Below are 23,678 nucleotides of genomic sequence, written 5' to 3'. Positions count from 1 at the left end.
GATGTAATACAAAAATTACATGGAAAATCCTTTCTTTTTATCCATATTACACAAGGCTGTGTACAAGGAAAAGAAAAATTCCACCTGTGCAATGGAGAAAAGAAAAAAAAAAGCCTCCCCTTGGGTCACCAGACGTTTCTTATTCATTACGAGCTACAAAGCATAACAAAGAGAAGGCTTCTAGCCCTTCATCTGCCTCTTCATTCCATCGCTCCCTCTTTTCCTCCAGCTCTTCATGGAGAACAGAGAGGGGAATCATTCAGTGGCTGAAAAGGTTAAAGTCTAGCTGTAGGCTGGAGTTCCTGCGTCTGCCAGGGGCACCTGAAGAGGGGCAAACATTTACCAGCTAAGAAAAGGGGGGGAGAAAAAAAAATTAACAGCCTGCCCGAGAGCTGCAGGGTCTGCGGTGAGTGGTGGTGTAGGGCCCTTGGAGAGTTTGTCTTGTAATTGAGTCAATTGTTGACCCCCTGTTCACGCTGCCTCTGCAAATCTTGTGAGGAAAAGCCTGCCGAATAACTAATGTTCTCTCTCTTTCTCTCCCTCCTGCTCTTCATCTATCCATCTCCCGCTCCTCTTCACTTTCCCCCTTTCCTCCCGTTGCTTTCCGTTGTCTCGGGAGGATAATTGTGCTGCGAGTACAAGGCAGCCATTTAGGGAGGGGAGGACTGTTCAGGGATCTGCTGAGGCTTACAATCTTCTTTTCACCCCAAATCTTTCTTACCCAGAGCTCTCACTCTCTCGTCTCTCCTGCATTCTCTCCCTTTTTCATTCCTCCTTTTGTTTGCACCGTGGGATGAATTTTAATCACTCCACTCTCCACCTCCAATCTCAGTCGCCCCCCTCCTCATTTTTTCCCTCTTTCCCGAGCCTGGCCACTCAGTCCCGGTTTCCAAGTTGCATATCCAGCACCACAGCACCTTCTCTGCTTGCCACTCCTCCACTGATCATCTCCTTGCAAGTTCCGACACAACCAGAACACAGATGAAGCCCTTTGATGATCGGAAAAAGAAAAGAGCACGTTATTTGTGACTCCAGGTTTTAGTGCGGGCCAACTGTCTCTCACAGGGACAGATGTGACTTGAGAGTGAAAGAGAAACAAGGTGAGAATGACAAAGAGAGGAGCATCGCATTCTGTTTGTGAAGAGTGATCATTTTTAAATGCCTCCTTCATTCGAGAACACTTTGTTTGCACAAGGGCTCTGCTGTTGTGCTCCCATTGAGGCAGCTTATCCCGAGGGACAGTGCAGGCCAGGCAAACTGTTGTTATTCACATTTCACACATGTACTAATTAGCAGGTCCTCTTAAAAAGAAAAGTGCTTTATTACAGCTTTAAAAAGTGAGAGTAAAAGTGTGTTAGCATAAGAAATAAGTAAAAGATAAAAGTCAACCCTGGCAAACACATGTCACGCTTCCTGACAATCTAAATATCCTTCATTTCCTTTCTTTGTCCTGCACATTTGTCTCACTCTCTTATTGGCCGGCATCAGTTAAAGACAATAATAAATTGATTATTATGTGATTATTTGCGGTGACACGATCAGTAGGTCTTATAACTTACAGTTTCATTACAGAGCAGACAACACAAACTCTTCTTGAGCCTTATGGTTCTGTTATTGCTGAAAAGCAAGTTTACAAACTTAAAGTACTTTTACTTAAATACTTGTAGTTAAGTACTTGAATAGATCTTTATAAAGGTACTCCAACAACATCTCGCTCTCTCTTCTTCTAGCTTGTATTTCTTCCATTTTTTCTGATTTACTCATTCTGATACATTTACAAAGATGAAGCTTATAAGACATGTGATAAACTTAAAATTGACTTTTAGGGTCACAGTAATGGAATAAAGTGACTGAGAATCAGAATCAGAATACTTTCATAATCCCTAAGGACATTATGTACATGATTGAAAAGAAAGAGCACTCTAAGTAAAGGACAAAGAAATAAGTAAGAAAACGTTAAGCTAAAGAGAAAAAGCAGGAGCAACAGTGTCAACAGGGTGCATGCTGGTTGATGCATGCGCACACATGAATGAGTTTGTTCTTGTTATTTCATCACATCCTGAATGAATTTAAGTACTTTTGTATATAGTTAATTGAAGAAAGATTGTTTAAGATGCCATCCAGTGAAATCCTTTTTAGAATGATGCTAACAGGACTTTATAAAGAAAGAGCATCATTTCAGTAAAGTCAAAAGACTTCAATGTTAAGGGATTAACCACAGAAACGTTTAATTTGAGGTTTTTAATTTTCAGGATTAAAAAGTTCAACCGGGCTTTGCCGATCTGCAAATAAACCCAGTTACACAAGAGCTTTCAAGACTAAACCACTCAACAGTCTACCATGAAATAAAAATGCTTCTTACAAGTAATCAAATTAAGACATTAACGCTGTAAAAGCACTCATTTAGCTTAATATATGCTTGTACACACAATTAACCACTTGTTGCGATTAAGTAGTTTCATTCAAAATTCTAACAGATTTCTTTATGAATATATAACTTCAACGGTGCTAGCATATTATGGCTTTTAAAGTCAAGAATCTCAATACCACCAGATGCTAGGGTGTTTACCTTTAGTTTTAGGATATCAGCATCCAGTCACCATAATTGTTTACTGCTCTTTCATCTGTTGTTCCTCAGGGAGAGTCAACTCCTAACTGCCTCTCTCTGCCTCTCCTTCCTCCTCTCTCCACTAACCACGGCCCTCCTTGTGGAGTGTTTGTTAGGAAATCCTGAACAAACCGTGGCTGTTTGTTCTCTCTTTGTCAATGACAGGTTTTTATAGACTTCTACTATTGACAATCGTGTGACTCCTGTTGGCCTCACACAAGCTGGATAACACTGTGCAAATAGGTATATGTACACACACATTCACAATCTGCCCAAAAAACACTCAAAACTGTGTCCGAATCACCCAGAGGTCTTTGCTGGTGGCAAGAGGAGATCAATTAGAAAGGGAAGGATTTATATCGATATGCATATACTGCTCAGTTGGAATCATCCTCAAGCAAGAAAATCAAACTGCTTAATGCTGCAGTTTAAGGGACCTTTTAGGACCACAGTAAGGAAACACACTGAAATTTGTGCAGTATTCCTTCAGCAAACCCAGTTATCATGCTGCTGAACAACTTCACAGCTCTTACATTTTATTTGAACTATATCTGCTGACCGGCATCAACAGCCAGTACTGGCCTGTCACAGACATATATCAGTATGTATATCTGACATGTTCCAACTTGAAAACTCTTTACTGACAGAACTGGAAGCAGAAATCACATTATCGAGTTATGTCAAGTAGAGTGGCTTCAGGGAGCTAACTTGTGAGTTAATAAACAATAAATGTATAATTTTTACTTTTCAATAACACAAACATGCTGTTTGCAGTGGACTTGTGCTTCTGTAAATCTACACCGTAAGTATGTCAAACCATGACCAACGCCACCAGCAAAAGGTGGCCCATTCAGTATTGTCATTTCCTCCTATACATTTCTTCGTCTTCTGGATGAACTGGAGGAGAGAAATGAACAACTATTGGCTTCGTGACGCAGCTGCAGAGCAAAGGAGGCAAACGACACACATGTTTAAATGCTCACAACAATGTTGGAAACTTGCACAGAGTCTCTGCATAGATTCAACGCAGAAGTCTAAAATAAGCTTAAAAGTATGTACTGGTATCAGCCCTGAAATTGCAGTATGGGTCTGGCCTAGCGTGCATACGTGATATATGGGGCTCGTGCAGTAATGCAAAAAATTTGGAGTAATTTAGGTGTGAAGCTTTTACTACGGACAAGGCTGCCCATATACAAGGAGACATAAAGCACATTTTAGTGATGCTCTATTACAAAATTCTTCGTTGATTCAAATAAATTACATAGTTTCATTTAATTTTGACATTTTATTTGGAAAGACCAACCGCAGTCAACAGGGTGAATGGTGCAGATACCTGACGTCCACCTCCCTGGAAATGTAACTACATGTCAGGTCAACACAGACGCGACTATTATGAGACTTCCTGTGCATTTCCAAGTACTTTTTGCCACAGTTTTTTCATTTTAACTGTGAGAGAATAACAATCATCGCCTCGATATAAGAAGTAATAATCAATGTCTCAATATAATAACTCACAAATTACAGAGCTGCTGAAACTATTGGAATGGATGCGAGGGAATGTACAAAGATGGCGAAAAATAGAGAGAGAAAATATGTTTACCCCTGAAAAAGACTGACGACAACAAAGAGTGGGGAACCAGGAGGGAAAAAAGTCCCCGTACTTTGTTTCTATCTGCTGGTACTACATAAAACACCGGGACACAACCACACGGTAATTAGCTGCACCAGCACAATCGCACTTACGTAGGTTACATCAGCTGTGTTAGACAGGCTAAAATCTTTGCAATGAACAACATTATATAAAGGCTTAAGCTAAAATAATGTAACTAACATGATAGCTTGCGGTTGCATTGGTAGGCTTCACATTCCAGCCTGTCCTGTCAACAAAATAGAATGTTAACATTTTAAATAAATGGCCTGCCACTGAGTACCTCTACTGCTATTGGTACTGATCACTAGATTTCTGGTATCGTGACATCTCTAATTGACCTTAATGAAACACAGCGACAGTGGCCCGTCACCACTGCCATCAACAACAAGACGTCAAGTATGAATTCAGTTAAATGAAACGGCAGCGAGAAGGACTCTCCAGATTCTTTTACTGTGACTCAGAGCAAAAAGAAAGCTGAAAAAAGGGATCGTGCAAGTGACTGAGAGAAAGCGAGAGAGTGAGAAAGAGGTTGACAAAAACACACTGGGAGTAAAGCAGAGCTTCTGTGTCAATGGGGGAGATCATGGATGCCAGCAGGGGTCTCAGTCTTCAGGACAATAGACCCCCAACTGAGCCAAGACCCTTAATACCCATACTCCCATTTCACACATCTTTGCGAAGCACCCATACAACCCACATCCATCTCTACCCCCCCGGCCTACATGCTCTGGCAGCTTGGAGACAATGGCGTGAAACTCCAAGTGGTGCAGCAAGGGGGCCTTTGGGAGGACTCATACATGAGCCATCAGGACACCTTGTCTTTGTGTATTGTAAGATAATAGCAACATCTCAGGAAAACCAGTAGAGGCTTCCTCTGTCCTGGAGTGAGCTGTTAAGAATGACCGGGGCATCAAGTGTCAGTGATAAATGGATCATTATCATCTGATCTAAGGTGAAGTGTGGACTTCATAATGAGTCTCTGTGTTAGGATCACAGCTGCCATTGAGAGCCTGTTGTGCTGCCACTTAAATGACTGCTGCGACTGCTTGGTGACCTTCAGCATAGGGAGATTCTTCTGGGATACAGTTGGTTTTGTACTGAAAGTCAATGTGGAATAAAAATGTCCTCAGTGTCCACCTGCCAAAGCATAATTTAATTTTTTGTCCCCCCAAAATTTAAAAATCTCACATTGACTGCAGACAAACATCTTAAAATCTTTTGGGTGTGATCGGGTCAGCGTAACGAAAGAAACATGCAAATATTTCTCTTATGCAAAAAGAAAACATGTTGAAAAAACTCATCGTTGGGAGTGGGGAGGAAAAATATACCTCAACATCCTGGGCAGCTCCAAGGGAATTCTGGCTCAGACCCAAACGCTGGAAACAGGGTGAAGAAGGCCAGGCTTTGTGGAGTAATGTAGCAGGGAACACACTGAGGGGCCTTAACTAACTAAGAAATGATTTGCTTTGGCAAAAATTTGAGTTTTTGCAAAAAAAACAAACAAAAAACACTTTTGACACACCTTCGGAAAATAAAAATGTTTGTGTGCACATTTCATTTTCCCACCTAATTCCCTAAAACGAATCCTTTGGCAAGTCATTATTTGCTTTTTGCTGTTAAGAAAGCTCCCTGCATCTGGACCACTTGGGCATTATCAGGGTAACAAACTTTAGTCACGACCTAGCTTAGCTCCACTAGCCTCTCGACTCGGCTACTGCCCTCCACTCAAGTAGACCCCCTCCTCCATTTACAAGGCCCTTCAGTAGTCGGCCGGTTGCTAGACAATGTGCTTGGTTATGTGGGTTATGTAAAGACCCTCCTGCACACAAAAGCCAATGTGGGCGCCTGTTATGTGCAGCTCTTCAGAGCCCCGGGTCAGTTAGCAGAAGAGTTCTGGCACTAACACTCCAAGTTAAAAACGTTTGCTCTTCAGCGTGTTTATGGAGAGGAGAGGAGGATCAGTGAAATATCTTCTTCTTAGTAGTTTCACTTCCTGTTAACTTCCAAACCCCTGTGGGCTGAGGTTAAAACAACCCCCTTCTTGACTTCTGGGTGTATTAGTTTGTGTTAGTAAAGGTGAACGTGTGTGCACATATGTGCATGCATGTTTATATATACACTGGGATTATGCAGCTCTGCTTCTTGCTTATCTCACAGAAACACAATATTCTTGCAATCATTTCCTCTAAATTGGCCAATATCAAATATCCAATTCCTTACACACTCAAGATGCTATTAAGTAGAACTAGTAGAAAAAAAAATGTCTTCACAGTGTTAAAACTAAACTTTAGTTACTTTTATCACAGAGCACTTTCCCTTGATCAGACATAGTGACAGTTTCTTAAGATTTCCATCATAGCACAAGTCTGCGACAGCATATAGTAAAATACAACCAGAGCTCCATGGTTATAACTGTGAATATCTGAAGCCATTTTCACAAGTTAACCTCAGACCAATTTTCCAGAGTTCTAACATTTTGCACCAGACAGCATCTTCACTCCCTAAACCACCGTTCAGGATGGCATAGAGAGTGCATATCGGAGCTGCGTGTACTAAGGAGGTGGTCAGTAAAAGATCCTTTACTGTCCGATCTTACTGTGGCAGACATTTGCCTTCACACGCAGCTCTGTCAGGAGACATCTACATAATTTTGAGGCTGCAGCGCACACATTAAAACAGCTTTGGCCCAGTCACATAGGCCGGGGGACCCCACTGCCAACCACCACTTGCTAAAGAAAAATGTGTATTGCCCGACCATTTGGTGGGTGCTTGCTTACTATAGCTGGCAGTCACTGGGTACAAAGAAAGTGCTGCACTAAAAACCTTGTTGCAACTGGCTGCTAGGAGATTTCCACGGTAACCCACAGTTTGGATAGATGGATGGTGACTCATCAACCGCTTGACAAGTGGTAGTGAAACTCAAGAGCGTGACACAAACTGTTGCACTTTTTCTAGGTTTTGCTACAAATCAGGCGGCAGTTTGCAAGTGTTTGCAGACAAGTCGTTATTTTCCGTGAAAACTACGTGCAATCGTGGAAATCTGCTAGCAATCAAAGCATTCACAAGGTTTTTGGTGCAGCACCATCAGCACATGTATGAAGGAAGAAATGTAACAAAGGGGGAAAAATCTGTGCAATATTGGACCATATAAAACTATCAGCAAAAAGCTTTTACATTTAAATAAAAGCATAAGGAAAGAGAAAATTCACTTCCAGTTAGATGAAACCACAAATTTTACATCAACAAGGCCTCAACTTTCAGCTGGCTGTGGTTCTCTTATGTTCCCATTTCATATATCATATGCCATTAAAATGTTTAATTCCATACTAGTAAATATAAATTACTTACAGTGTTGGTTTTTCACTTGGAGTGTTTATGATAATGCGCTCGTGTCAGCGACTTTATTCTGGATTAGTCTGTGAAAGGAAGCACAGCATCTGTCGGTGCACAAAGGTGACAACAGACAGCGAGAGCCCTCCAGGCAGTGACACGGTGGTAAGCCACACACCTCAGACACACCACAAGTCTTCTCTGATGGCCAACCAGCAGGGGCAGAAGCACTGAGGCAAAGTGCAACGCTATGTGTTCAGCACAGAGACACACGGTTTTGCTTACACAGTTATACACATACATTGAATTGATGTTTGCACACCACAGTGTCTCCTAACATACTGCCAGTAAGTGATCAGACATGAAGGGGACCCACATAAACATGCCAAAAGCCTGACTGTGTGAAATTACAGAACTGAACACTTTGGTTTGAGGAAAAACCGCAGAATTCGTTTACAGAATAAAAAAAAATTAAAAAAGAGTGAATAAAATATGACTGATGACATTTGTTAATGTGACAACTTGTTTTTCAGTAGAATATCGTGTTAGTCACACTCCCAAAAACAAGAAAGAAATATTAAAGCTTAAATAAATATTCTTATGATTGACTCTTGGTTTGCATTATTTAAAAAGTAAAAACGGTGGCTCAGGAATCTTCAGTGTGCATGTTTACTGTGTTTCTGTCTTGTAAACAGTAAATCAATATTTTGTGGGAGTCAGCAGACAAACAGGCATAACTGAAGATGCCAGCTTGGGCTTCAGGAAGTTTAAAAACATTAACTCATTACTTGGATTTTGTGAGCATAAAATCTTTATCTTAGTCCGAGGGATTACCAGTTACAGGCTAATAAAGAGGCCTGTGTGTAAGTTGTGTATATATACCGTTTATTTTCCATTGCAACAAGAGACAGTAAATGTTTTACAGTCTTTTAAATTTCAGACACTTTTTTCCGCTGCTCTCCCACAAATAAAACTTACAAAGACAAACTGTGTTTAGGCAACCTGAGATGAACGTGGACTGCAGTGAACTCCTAATTGAAATTTCCATCTTGTCCTAGACAGTCACCTCCACCCACAGAGAAAGCGCCCGTATCTCTGAAACATCTAAACACACACTTGCACAAGGAGACGACCAGAGACACACACACGTATAGGCGCTTACATGCGCGTGCTCTCACTCTGACACCCCATTGCCCTCACACAAACTCAGTCTGACAAGCTGGAGCATGTGTGACCGAGCACGCTGGCTGGAAACAGACATCTCTGTGCCCCGAGGCTCGGCCCTATCCCACAGGAAGCTGGAGTGTGAGCTGGGACACACAAGACGAGGGAAGGAGGAAGACGGGGAGCAGCCGCAAGGATTCGGCTCACCATTTACTGGAACATGTCGGTTCTTTTGTAATTATAACACTGATTTGTTGGGGTGAGTTGTTAAGTAACTTGATTATGATTGCAAGGAACTGAGATACAAGGCGAAAACAAAAAGTGCTGCATTACTTCGAAGCAAATCTTTGAGGGATGAAAAAAATCTGATCTGAAATGAGGGTGGAAAAGTGGACCCATCCAGGACTTCAAGAAAAGTTTGAGAAAAGGTTAAGCTGAATTACTCTGACACAGTGACGAGGTCATAGTTTTACTTTAGCTGTTTTCTGTATTTGTTCTCTTTCCAGTGTTAAAACCACAGATTCCTAACTGTAACCCCGTTTCCAAGTAAACAAAGTCTCTTTTCCATTTCAATTTTTTTTTCAGTCAGAAAAGATTGCCCCACACTCACAAATGATGATTTGAGATTTGACTGATTTGAGATATTAGTGACTGATTACATAAGAGAGCATTTAAAGTCACAACCTGTGACTTTGTTGACCACAAAATAATAAATACCCCCAAAGATGGCAGCTGCAAAGAGTGTTGTCCCATCTTTACCAGCTCAATTCCCATTTCTCCGGTTTTGTAGAATTGTTTTGACCTGTTGATTTCAGTACAATTCAGTCATTGTTAAACGTTGATTCTGGTTATTAGGCAACAATTTGGTATTCTGAAAGGGGAAGGAGCATATTCTCGCCCCTAAAAATAAAAAGTCAAGCTTACAAGCAACACAATGCACCTTTGCTGGATTATACAAATGTCAAATTTTGCAGCGTCACTGATATTTAAGGGTGACTTTGCTGACACGATCTCAGAGTTATCCCTTGTCCTCTCAGCAGCTGCTATACAGAGTACTTTCACGAAGGCTTGCTTGTTGTTGAATGAAATGTTTCACACAAAGCTCAGGAGTTCAAAGTCTGAACTGACTGACTCTTAGCATCTGATAAAAACAGTGCACCCAAAAGTTCACCTAATCACCAACAACTTCCTTCCTTGCACAACATCCACATCTGGGACCCTTCGCCCACTCTGTAAGCCCAGTAAGCCCAGGCATGTGCACACAGCACCTAACATTCGCACATACACAAAACCGAACGCACAAGTGCTCACCACATTTCTGCTGCACAGCTGCGTGAGAAGACAAGAGTCGATAAATAATGCCTTTGAATGGGATCCTGTGGGTTTTTGTTGTTTGAAACTTTGAACATCCACCGACTGTTCCCTACAGCATAACAAATTCCCTTTCGTATCCCAAATGAAATGCTGCCCTTACGACACCGAGAACACACAGACGACCGTGCATCTGTCGGTCTGTCAGCTGGCCCGAGCTTTAAACGGAGTACAGGTGCCAGCAAATAAGGGCCAATAAACGGGCTCCAGAGGAACAACTGCCTGACCTGTCCTGAATAGAAATGACAAAGCAAAAGGTTTAACTGCAGCAGACGGGAAAGTCCAACAAAGTCACAGCCTGCTGCTGCTTAGTCATCAGATTAGGCCTGCAGTGAGAGTGCACGGTAATATGTTAATTCAGAAATATTCTTTATCAGATTATAAAGAAAAGGGATTAGAGGATCAGCACAGACTGTAAACTACGTGGAACTATGCTTTATACACAACTTATCTAAACCTTAATCAAAATAACAGAGGAGACGTTCATGTTAGAGAAGCTAATCTTATATATGGTAATCTTACAAGCTCAAGAAAGCAAAATGCAGCTAACACCAAATGATTACGCTCAAACGTCAGGTGTGCGCTCCACTTTCATTTTACTACAAGACCACTTACTTTAACGAGGACTATTAAAGAAACATCTTTAATAAAACTGTCAGTGTTATTTAAAATTGCCTTTATTTAAAATTGATTTTACTAATAACGTCATAAGAAGAAAAAAGCATGTCTGTGTAAGCAAATTTATCTAGAAAAGAGGATTTAAAAATGCGCGCACACACAGACACATTGTGACGTGCATAAAGATATCTGGAAAAAAAGATCTAAACACCTTGGCAGTATTTTTCATTCATTCTGTATGGAAGGGGGCTGCAGTGTTTCATGCATGCACTGGGTGAAAAGCTGGGAACCACAGGTTGCCAGACTATCACAGTGAGAATCCACAGCGTTGTACGTGGGGTGAGAACAGAAAAGTGAGCGTGGATCCCTGTTGACTCTCTGTGTATTCATCTGAGCCCGGTCCCATAAGCCCGACATAAATGCCCAGCATGGTACTGCGATTCCCCCCGCAGCCCAAAGACCAAGAAGCGCAGTCTCACAGCCTCTTCCTTTCACTGTACCGTGCCCTCTCTCTGCTTCTGCCCAACAATGACAGAAAGACAGTGTCTCACCCCCCAGCTACTCTTCCGTTGTCTCACGCTCTCCTCAAACTTCTGCTAGCAGGTGCAATACTGTGGCAGCTCCGGTCCCACAGGCTAACCCCACTGCACCACCCCTCTGGCATAAAGACAGTGAAAAGACATTGATGAGAACAAGAAGAGGAGGATGAGAGGACAACAGCTACAGACCTGAAACAACAACAGCTGTGACAGTCACATTGTCATTCCAACATTTGTTTCACGCTGAGTGCAGCGGCAGGTCAGTTCACGGCATGGGAAGCCCGGGACTGCACAATTTGCATCCTGAGCTCCAGACATATCAAATATAGTGTATCAAATCAGAACAGCAGACAATAAGTAGTCGTAGTTAATGGTTTGTTTCCATTGTTTTTAAGCTGTGGTTTACGTTTTCTGTAATTACACTCAAATTTCCATTCCACCTTAACAGCAGCTCTCCTCAGGAGATGATGTGAAACCACAGGCATCACACCTGCATCCATCCAGTCACAACATCTAGGTGTGCCATCTACTCCAGGTCCTCTCCAAGAAAAATGGCCTGCAGGGAGCTTTGTGTGTGGCCAACAACAGTGGCTACTGGTGCTCAAGAAACAACAAACTCCACCACAAGATGTAACTTCAGAGCACAGTTTTACTGACAGCTGTGTTGCACCATCACTCGTCTCAAGCTTTACTTTGAAATTCCACAACAACCAGTATGTGAGAAAGTGTTTTCAAAGCACCTTAGCAGGATGAGCCGATGTTTTCTTTCAGACGTGACGTTTTTAGTTGGCTTCTTCCATTATTTCATGTGGTCTTTGGGTCAGAGTTTCACTCAGACACACACAGAAAGTGAGCCATATGAAATGGAGATGCTACTTCAGTCTAATACCTGGTTCTTTTCCTCCCTAATGACTGTATAATCACACCCAGAAGGTTCTGAATAATTAGTCCTAATGGTGTTGATTTTAAACCCACAGTCCAGAGCTACAGTGTGAGAACATTTCAAAGAACCCCGAACAGAAAAGTAGTGGAGACTTTTGTAATGCCAAAGTTAATGGCTGTCTCACCACTCCCACCAAGAGCCAATCATCTGCTTCCTAACAAAATATGAGCCAATCGTGTTGCCACAATAACACTTGACACCAGCTGAGGTGGGGTGACGGGCAAATCTACTTAAAGATTAAAGATGTGGGTAAATGTTTCTTGGTCTACTGCAGCCGTTATAGCGGTGCTGTTGTGAAACTTGCAACGTAGTGTTGAACTAAAGAGGATAAACTGTTTTTAAACCTTAATTTATGGTAAATTCACCAAACTTTTTGAGTCTTTAATTTTTTTATGTCTGGCTGGAAATGTAAATTAAAGCATAAGCCCCCCTCCCCGTCCACTTTGATAGGTGCACGATCTTGTTGACTCAAAACGGCTGCCTTGAGGTGACGCCAAGATGGCTGCCAAGTAGCAAAACATTCTTTTACAGAGACTTTGGGTTAAGTCATATAAAAGAGGAAATCCCATTAGAGCAAACAATCAAATGACTCTGTAAACAGGGAGTCTGAGAGTCCTTTTTATTATTGTTTTGGTTTTGCTCTTCTCTCTTATTTAGAATCCATTGACTGAGGATATTTATCCATATTCAACTCCAATGTCAGGTATTTATTAAGAAGAAGAACTACAAGTCCTGTAGGCCATTAAATGTTTGTGGAAATGGCACAAAGAGAAATTCCTGCAATTATTTCTGGGACAGCTTACGGTCCAAACTAAAGTGATTATTGTGACAGGCCTGCTCCACACAACGCTGCAGCACAGCCTGTGGACTGTTAACCTTAGGAGGCCTTGTTTCATGTTTCACCACATCCCCTAAAATCATATATGTCTTAAGAGTTCTTCTTTACTGGCTCTCTTTCTATTAGTTATTGGCTACAAGGAAATGAAGGCCGTCCCTGCGTAATTAATGGGCTCAATTACGTAAGTGAGGAGTGGTCTGCAGTTTGCTGTGAGCAGGACCAGATGTCCCACGGGCCCGCTAGTTGAGAAACGCAGTTGTTCTGATCACTTATGGTGGGGTCAGTGCCTGTACCAAGACCTAGCTCGCCCCCACGCACTAACCCAGACCCTCTTTTCTTTCTCTTGTAAATAAAGACTTAATGGTTTACAAGCCCTCAAATAACCATAATACCTTCAGAGTGAATTAGCTGGCAAAGCAGCCAGACACACAGGCAGAAGAGGTGCCCACATAAGCCTCTCTCTTTTTCAGACGTAGCTTTTTTAAAATGCTTTAACTGAAGTTTAATTCTCTTTCTTAACTTAAACGTTTTAGTTTAGACAACATTTTAAATACTTTTTGATACCACAGCAACAATTTGCTTCTGGCCTTGTATGGTGGCAGTGTGTGTGTATATATATATATATATATATATATATATATATATATATATATATATATATATATATATATATATATATATATATATAACCAAGTGGCCGGCATAGTGTACAGGAACATCTGTGCCGAGTATAACCTGGAAGTCCCGAGGTCAAAATGGGAGATGCCCCCAAGGGTGGTGGAGAATGACCGAGCTAAGATCCTGTGGGACTTCCAGATACAGACGGACAAAATGGTGGTGGCTAACCAACCGGACATAGTGGTGGTAGACAAACAGAAGAAGACGGCCGTAGTGATCGATGTAGCGGTTCCGAATGACAGCAATATCAGGAAGAAGGAACACGAGAAGCTGGAGAAATACCAAGGGCTCAGAGAAGAACTCGAGAGGATGTGGAGGGTGAAGGTAACGGTGGTCCCCGTGGTAATCGGAGCACTAGGTGCGGTGACTCCCAAGCTAGGCGAGTGGCTCCAGCAGATCCCAGGAACAACATCGGAGATCTCTGTCCAGAAGAGCGCAGTCCTGGGAACAGCTAAGATACTGCGCAGGACCCTCAAGCTCCCAGGCCTCTGGTAGAGGACCCAAGCTTGAAGGATAAACCGCCCGCAGGGGCGTGCTGGGTGTTTTTATATATATATATATATATATATATATATATATATATATATATATATATATATATATATATATATATATATACACATGTATCATTAAGCTTGTGAGTGTCAGCACATTATCGTGTTGAAAAAAAACACCATTTTCTATATCTAAAGTTTAGATGTTAGCTGTGCTGCGAGCTGATTTACATGCTCCTGATGTAATCCCCTTGCTGTGCATTCAGTCCTGTGCCGGTGCTGCGGCAGGAAAACCTTTCAAACATTTGTGAAACTGAGCTGGTTTTTCAGTGTAAAAGTAGGACTCGACATGAGGAAAAACTCGGTTAGACTGTTTTACAGTTTCACTTTTATTTTAGATCTTTTTTAAGTATATTAAAAGGTTGAAATGATGCTGGGGGCAGCTTACATGGAGCCCTGGATCACTACAGTGAAAAACACTGCTCGATAGCTGGTTGTTAAGTGAGCCACTCTCGCTCATCTTAAACATCAGGGAATCTATTTGTAGGCTAGATGTGGGCCCGGATCTTTCCCATGCTGAGCAAAACAAACAGTCATTGCTGGCACGAAATACAGAGGAGCCAGAATTATGCCTTATCTGATCCAAGTTCTTAAGCCGAGATGTGAATTGTTTCTGTCATTGCTTTTGTACAAAATACTTGTTGGAGGAAATCGTTTGAAGTGAGGGATTTTTTTAAAGCTTGATTTTTGAAAATAAATCTAGAAAATGCACAAGAACTGCAAAAATACTGTAATCGTTTCTCACTTCTGAAGACTTCGAGAGAAGACTGAAAACAAGAAAGACGTCACTTAAAGCTAGAAATGCCGTCAAACACACTGAAAAACCGCGGTTGCTCAATAAGCTTCAGAAAAATCAGTCCCTGTAGTTCAGTCAGTTAGGGCAGGGCCAGGCACTCAGTCAGCCAGTCAGGACGGTTGAGTTGTAAATGTGTTCCAGCAGGAAAAGCTTCAGAGCAAGGCGAACAGTCTGGAGTCGGCAACTTTCCCCTGCTCCATCTAGTGCACCGCCCTCCCTGCAGCCCACCCAAGAAGCAGCCCATGGGCATAAATTTGAGAGCCTGACTCGCTGCGGATTTAAAACAATCTGCATCTCTCTCCCTCTCTCTCACTCCAACTACTCCACAGCCACTATGAAATATTTTACTCCTTCACCCTTTACTCTCTTTCTCCCTTCTTTCACTTCCCCCCAAAAAAGAAAATTCCACTGTTAATGAAAATGGAAAGTTCTTTCTCAGCGTCTGCCAACAATATTGTTTTCCTAAAGGCTTAATTAAGTTTGCAAATATGTACCAAAATCACGGGAAGTGTTTTTTTCTTCTTTGTCTCTACTGTAAAGGAGACAACAACAATGCATTTTGCTGAAATGAAGTTAATTGTGTCTCACAAAACACAATCTTTCACTAGTTTGTTGTTTCCTGATGGGGATTGTTTTCTCAATAGCAACAAAGTAGGCCAGTTATGTTTTATGTCAGCAGACCACAGGGGACATAACTGTAAACAATACTTGATGCTGCAGAAGAAGAAACCGTTCGGTCGCTTCAGTTTAAGGCGTCAGAAACCCGACAAAACAAGCACACGCATCGCTTTTGTTAATCCTACGCTGCCGTGCTTTCCAGCTCGAATGGGTTTGGTTTGGTTGCAGATGCTTCTCTTTGTAGGCAGATTTATCATCCTGTTCCTGCTAGGAAAGCAATCAACAGATGTGACTTGTAATTTAAAATGAAGGTGGAGATTTCTGTTTGAATCATCTGTGAGAGGCCAACTTTCCATACGGAGCATGAAGTCTGATCAAAGCGCTCTGCGGACTGAACATCATGTCAGGTGTGCTGTAGTAAAAATGAGGCCGTATGACCGCGGGTGAAGTAACCTCTGACCCGCAGCAGATTCGTGTCAGTGTATCATTTGGCTCGCAGTGGTAGCAAGTTATGCGTGCGTCACTATACTATGTCCGTGAATGCGGACAGATTTCCTGTTATAGCATCCAATCTGGTTAACGTGGCATTGGCTGGCCACTGTAGCTTCTCACAAATCACACTTGCTGTAGTTAAAGAGCAGCGAAGCAGGAATAGAAATAGACGTAAGAGGCTGAGCAGCCGGGAAAGAATGAGAAAGTAAGAAAAGACAAGGCAAGCAGACAAGGAGTAAGATTTATTTAGAAAGAAATTGAATATTTGGAAGGGAAGTAACAAAAGAAGACACACACACACACACACACACACACACACAAAGAGAAAGAATCTGTATCTTTCTCTTTGTGGGTCCGACTGACCACACCACTCCTCTCATAAACATGCAGTACAAAGCCACAATGATATGTGGTTTAGGCCATTCATTGTTTTAAATTTGTTTTGTACCCCTATAAACCTGGAACACACTGACACTGAGGTCATTCAGAAAAAAAATGTATACAAATGGGTAAGTAGATCTGCACAATCTGCTTAGCTTCATTTCGGATTGGCAGACTTGGCACACAAAGTTCTTATCTCCGAGAAATGTGATTAAAACACACAGATGCTCCTCTACACCGTGGCTGGGTATCGGGGGGAACTAACAGAAGTGTTGCAGTAACTGCGAGTATTTTAAAGTAAATACTAGGCCTAAATCTTATCTTGTTATCTTTATAACATTTTCTTAAATCATGCACTTCAATATAAAAAAGGTGAAAAATTTCCCATTAACTCTGAAGCACTGACTGTGATAAATGTTTATATTGTGCACACTACCGTGCACTGTGACGTGTGATCAAAAAAGTAATGCTGCACTCACCAGTGACGTGTCAAAAAACAAACAAACAACAACAAGAAATCAAGACACACACTGCTATCGACATCCACGTGCATCTGCATCTCACTGCATGAAAAATGCAGCATAGCACGGCACGATTAAGCGCATATTTTGTGCTATATATGTGTTTTATACATACAGCTGAGTATATGGTTCAACTGCAGGCTTCCTGAGAACATATGCCAAGCCAGGAATCCTAAGACGTTATCTCATCTTAGATAACAGAGCTGTTCTCCAGAAGACCCATCACAACACACGCAACACGAGTACGCCTCTGCACTTCTTAACTTCTCGTCTCACTCTGTCTACTTCTGTCTCTAACCAAATGGGATTGGAAATGATCGTTCCAGCACACGGAACTGTTGGAAATGTTGCTGCTTCCACATAAAGTGCTAACGAGGAGCGATCTGTCTTCTTGTTGGAGAGGAAGAGAAAAAAGAAGAAGGAAAATTCTGAAGCATGCGTCCTGTTGAGGAAGTCAGAGGTCTTTAACAACTCATCGTATCAGGCGTGATATCTCAGGGCAACCCTACACCGCTGAAATCGTAAGGGTAACACCGGTGTTTATCCGTTTGTATTGGTGGAAGTCAGCGAGACGCAGGCAGCGAGGAGGGTGACTATAAGACAACTGTGTCGTAATTACACTGATGATGGCAGCACCCGAATGCATCGTGTCTGCTCTGCGTGTCTATGGCAACCTGGTGAAATAATAAACACCGCCTCCTCTTCGCTTTCTGCCATGAGTCACCAGCGGCTGAGAACACACACATTGAAACACACGCAGCAATCGACACTCACACATACGGGTACATAATCTTGCAAGAGCACAAAAACTCTGTGAATGAACCCGCATGCACACACGCACACACATCTGTAAACAACAAGCTCATTACATAGTCACTACTCACACACAGGAGCTTGATTGGCTTTTACCAATCTGATCGGACGACTGAATATAATCGTTACAAAATTACAACATCAGATTTGGTTTTCTCTTCCTTTCTTTTCTCATCCACAGTCGACCACCATCCCTCAAAGAAACCCCCAACCACACGCCCATTGTTGCAAACCGAGTGGGAAATGAGTGTGTATCCATGTGGGTTGTTAGTGCATATAAAAGCTATTCACAGTCTCACCTGGATCCTATTAGCACCAGTTTGATTTCTAATATCGACCACATGAGATGATAGTTAACAGTCGACCTACTTTGCTGCGCTTAAACGCACACATGTGCACAAACACATGAATGTATAAAAGACCGCCACCCTAATTCAAAGAAGAAGAAAGGACGATGGAGAAGGAATCGACCCCACCTTTTACTGCGTGCAGCATGCTTAATATCACATGCATGCACATATTCCCTCAGGCTCAGTCTTAGGATTTAATGTAAAAAAGAACCAACATTACTCTTAAAGTTTCCTGCTGCGCTCCACTAAAGCAACAATGTTTCCACACTGGAGCCACTCCTGATTTTTTTTTAAATAAGGAAACAGCTGGACTGCACCTATAAAATTTGATTACAGCTGCCATTAGCAGTTATTCTCATCCCTGATTAATCTGTCAACTGTTTTGGTTGATTAGTAGATAAATGTTTCATCTACAAAATAAAAATCAGTTGTGGGATCAGTCTTAACTCACCACTGTGGCTTCAATTTTTCATCATCTCTCCACCAAAGCAATTATATCAATTCCAGCCGACCTGTGTCTCGTTTTCCTACTGCTTTGAACTGATTATCTCTGCAGATTATTATTATTTTTAATCACCACTAACGCAATTTGTCTGGTACATCCTCTAGTGGCTGGGAAAGCTCCAAGTGACCACAAACAGTGATTTTCTGAATATTTCCCATGACTGCAACATTTCCCCTTTCTATTATGGCTGCCCTTTGGCTAATGTGATTCAAGATTTCTAAGTGTCTAATGCCTTTGCCCTCTGGTGTCAGCCCACTACTTAGTAACAACCACCCTCCCCGCCCCCTCATTCCTCTGCTTCATTTAAGCATCATTTGACGGATTCTAGGAAGAGGGGATCTTACAAAATCCTTTGTGTGAACTGACTGTAGGCTTCAGTTTTTTATGGTGAAAACAGACTTTTGGCATACATGTTTGAGGCTTCTTGTAGTAATATTCCGATTTTGGGGGGCTTAAAGATAACCAAAAATGTCATCACAACCAAAATGTATCCATTCTCAATGAACAATTGCAGATAAATGGTGACACACAAACTCAACTGAAGTTTTCTTGTAGTCTAAACACACAAAGAATCACAACCTGAAGAACCAGCATAAGCCTCAAATACCAGACCCCGTCATCAGAGATCTAATCAAACAGACCACCTCTTCATGAGTCAAAGGAGCATAGTCGGAGTTGAGAAAAGAATAGCAGGGGATACAGACAGAAAGGACTATCTGTGAGTCTGTGTGTGTCTTTGCTTATGTGTCCTTTGGAGCATCCCATGCCTGTCTACTCTGTTCTCTCTGCAGCCGAACCCGATTGGCCGTGCACTGTGAGCCTACGTGGTTTAGGCCAGGGCCGGCACAGACAGACAGCTGCTATTAAACCCTGATTGTTTCAGGTTCACAGGGTGTGAAAGGGTCTGATTGAGGGGCTGTGATCCCAGTGAGGGTGGTCTTTCTCCCCCCTCTTTTCCTCCACCTCACGCCCCCCCTCTCTGGAAGGTGGGAGGAGGGTATTGGAGAGGAGGAGGATTGTGTGTGTGTGTGTGTGTGTGTGTGTGTGTGTGTGTGTGTGTGTGTGTGTGTGTGTGTGTGTAATGGGGGGGTGTTGTAGGCATCACGTGACACGTGTTTCTTGCTGAGCGGACTAAAATGGAATCTGGACAAAAACACAGCACTTGTTGCTGCCTGCTTTTGGTTACATGTGTATCACATGACCAGTCGCCTTATAATGCCAACATTTAAGGTTGTCCACACCATAAATGCCACAGACAGCTATTTAAAAATTCAAGTTTAGCTGTTTCAGTGTCCAAAGATTTATTCAAATGTAAAGCAGATGCAACAAATGCCTTTCATTTAAAGTGACAAACATTTCTTCCTTCGTTTTTACCAAGATGGAAGCGGTTCGTGCCACCACATCCAATTGTATTCAGCTTGAGAGAGACTTATCACTGCTCTGATATGGCTCTGATAATCCAGCTCAGTCCTCACCTGTGTCTGGCTCTAGGAGGACAGTCGCTTCCTGGATGGTGTATTTGTTTAAGAGCATTCCCATTAAGAAGCCTTTTGGTCTTAACACACGTGATAAAGACCAGGGAGGGTGAGGAAGCTCCCCTGCAGAGCTTTTCACATGTGACCAAAGGACAAGTGCACTTTCCCCCCTCAGTTTCTCCCCCAACTCAACCTTGAGTAGAGTGTGAATACTTGTAAAAAGCTAAATCTATGTTGCACTGAGTTTCACTGAAATGGAATTGAATAAAATATATCAACGTCGCTTGAGTGCGTGACACAAGAAAAACTGACTTCTGAGCTAAACGCTTCTATCACGCTCAGCAGGTATCCCACAATGCCTCCAGACCTGCCTATAAACCTTTAAATGTAAATTTATTTCATTGTAATTTATATCTATTTATAATTCTATAATTCTCTTCCCCTCACATGTTATTGGAGTGTATATATTGTGTGTGCATGTGAGCGCGTCTGTGCAAATACTGTTAAGGGAGGTTGTGAGTTTGTATGCCTAGCACTTCTCACTGTCACTTTGGAATAAATACGTGTTTGGCTCTCCCATTGAGTCCAGTGTTGACGCTCTTCAGTGCAGGGTCACTACATGAAGTCCAGCAGCCTAATCTTCTCACATTAGCAGCTACAGTGGCCTCTCGCAGAGATAATTAGATTAGAATCCATAATCTATCTCAGATTAACAACAGATTATGGTTATTCAATTCATATCCCCTTTTTTTCCCCAGAAGAAAGACAGAAGTGAAAGTCAGTTAATAAGAGATGTACAGGAGCTTTTTGTCCACTAAAGCCTCACACAGTGAGGTGTTGTTTTGTGGGTGCCCTGGCAGGACCTCACATTTGGAGCAGACACTGGCACCTCAAGTATTTCAGGTTACAAGAAACAGCTGTTCTCGGGTGGCCTTGCCGCCCTCCTCAGTGCCGGATGAGTGTATACCGTGCAGGCGGTCAGACCTCTCATGGAAGAACTTCTCCAGGAGATGAACGCACAACTTTAAAATGTCACGTCCAAACTCTGAGCCACTCCGTGCATCTCCACAAATGGGCAGAAAAAGGCAGAAGAAACAATTTGCAAGTGAAGATGGACCAATGCTGAACTCGGTTTTGGTTGATAAACAGAGAAATTAAACAGGTCCAATACTGAAATTTGGAGTGGCAAACTGTAAACTTTAAAAGTATAGAACCTGAATTAGGTAAAAGTCACGCAGCATCTGCTAAATGACCATTAGTGACACAACTGAAATTTATTTTCTCACTTTAAGAAAAGTTTCAAGTACTTAAACTCAACTTTCGGAGGATGAAGAATCTTCAGCCCGGTAACAATTACCAGTAATCGGCTGTGATTTGAGGAGCGAGCATAAATGAGCGGCACTGCTTACCTCAGGTTAATGCAGGGACATTCAGCATGAAACTTTCTGACTCGGTTCCCAGAGTCCTTGGAAGAGCGCTGAGGATCCAAGGACCGTGAAAGTAAGTCTGAGTTTCCAGTAAAGCCTCGCGTCTCTCCTTTTTTCTCTCTACTTTCTGCCAAGCGCGCTCGGATGGAGATAAGTGAATTGTTCACAGAAACCGACACATTGTTCTCCTTCAGGAGCGCTTTTCCATAGTTTGGTTCTTCAGAGCCGCTTTACGTAAACGGTGACAAAATTAAACCCCATGTTCGACTATGGAGTCCCGCAAAGCACCCTGGAGTCGGCTGCACAGCCAATGCGGGAATGTGCACCCCCTTCCCCCTCGCTCCCTCCCTCCCTTTCTCCCTCCCTTTCTCCACAGTCTGTGGACCACCCCGAAACAGGAAGTTCACTTTTTGTTTTTCTTAAAAAAAAGGACCACGCTGCTTCAGCCTTCCCTTCAAAGTTAACATGCGCACCAGAATACCCAACGAAACCGAGAGATGGTCCATTTCTCACCCCATTCCTTCTGAAAAAGGCAGATTCGTTTACAGCAATAAAGGTGGTTATGTAAAGACATTACAGCATGCGCATGTTTATTAAATACATGTATGGACATGGCTGTGTCTATATAAAGCGCGCTCCTATCTAGTAATTGGGATAATCTTTCTATAAATGTTTGTGTTTACTTTACTGGTGTATAGGGTTGCCAACTCCCTGAAAAATAAATAAGGGACACCTCGTGGCCAGGGCCGGGCGACCCAGTTGTCTTCACCCTTCCCAGTGTGGTGAATTTTCTAGCTCTTTTTTTGTGTGTGAAATTATTTTTTTAACCATTTGACTTGAATTTGATTTAAGTAGATGTGTATTCTTTGTGATATGAACACATGTGAAACAAATGATCATTTAGCCATTTATTTTTTAGCTCAAAATGACAACATTAACACAATAAAACAGGTCTCCTTCTTAAACAGAAGCCTGTCATGCTTAACTTTTGAGAATATAAGTAAATCTTTCTTTAAAAGAACTCTGTCCTGCTTAACTTAAAATAATAGAAAACAATAGAAAGAAAAACATTCTTGTAACAGTGCACATTTAGTGCATTTAGTACAATTGGCTTAATGCTAATCAGCTGCTCCTGTTTGTAAACCCGCTTGTTCCCATGATTACGCATCTTAACTCATCATCATTATTCATCTATGTATTACTTTTATGTATTAGTCATCTATTTGTTGTAATCATCTATCCTTGCAGTTGTTTATTACACAAAATAAATTATATTATCACACTTCTGGCCACATAGCGCTGATATTCACTGCACATGCCCATATTAACTTTTTCCAGCCAGGTGTTTTCCTTTTCCCATTTTTCCCTTTCTCTGAACAAACATTGCTGCTCTAACGCTGGGCTCACACTGTGCGGTTTTTGGCCCATTTTGAGCCGATTTTTGAGTGATCGGACCGATTTTGGCCTTCATCGTGCATCGTGTAGTATACGTGGGGTAACGAGAAGTGATTAACACCTCACGACCAGCTCCCGATCATCAATCGCTCGTGAGGGTCTCACCACAGCCGCTCACACTGCTCGCGCGCAAACACGTAAACGTTGGTGTAAAAGATGGAGCAGCACGGCTGTGCAGCGTGTGATCTGGACACAAGCAATGGAGGCACACAGCCATGAAAATAGTTGGATTTACATTGCTGCTCAGTCACAGCTGCCCGATCAATGTTTTTCATTAGCAATTTAGCAAAGTTGATGGTGGTGGTGTGTCTGTGTGAGTGAGTGAAAGACGGAGAGAGAGAGCGCGACAGATTTTCTGTTATAACCTTCATGTTATGGAGGCACAGTGTGAGCACTCAGGTCGCATCAGAGCATCGGGCGGTATAGTGTGAGACCTGCATCGTGACCTACCAACTTCTAACCCCTGCGAGTCAATCGTGCAGTTTGAGCAGGAGCTGAATAACGTGACTGAAAAAATCGCAGTGTTTGCCCAGCTTTAGGTGTACTGTCGT

The 23,678-nt window shown here is 42.2% G+C and overlaps 1 protein-coding gene across 3 annotated transcripts in view; it reads right to left on the bottom strand.

Moving 5' to 3' along the window:
- gli1 (GLI family zinc finger 1) overlaps positions 1-21,996 on the bottom strand; it is a 54,323-nt gene extending 32,327 nt beyond the window's left edge. The window contains exons 1-2 of one of the 3 annotated variants that reach the window (XM_080891107.1): positions 21,655-21,996; positions 7,608-7,675 (exon numbers count right to left, since the gene is read on the bottom strand). The gene's annotated coding sequence lies outside the window, so the exon portion shown is untranslated. Of the gene's footprint in view, positions 1-7,607; positions 7,676-10,064; positions 10,211-21,654 lie in introns of those variants that run through there. The other 2 variants (XM_080891106.1, XM_080891109.1) reach the window with 2 other exon arrangements.
- Between the last annotated feature and the right edge of the window lie 1,682 nt (positions 21,997-23,678).

The sequence above is a fragment of the Rhamphochromis sp. 'chilingali' genome (genome assembly GCF_963969265.1).
Source record: "Rhamphochromis sp. 'chilingali' genome assembly, chromosome: 9".
Taxonomy (NCBI): domain Eukaryota; kingdom Metazoa; phylum Chordata; class Actinopteri; order Cichliformes; family Cichlidae; genus Rhamphochromis; species Rhamphochromis sp. 'chilingali'.
Note: the sequence above shows the minus strand (reverse complement) of the source record. Positions and strands in the feature narration are given on the sequence as shown.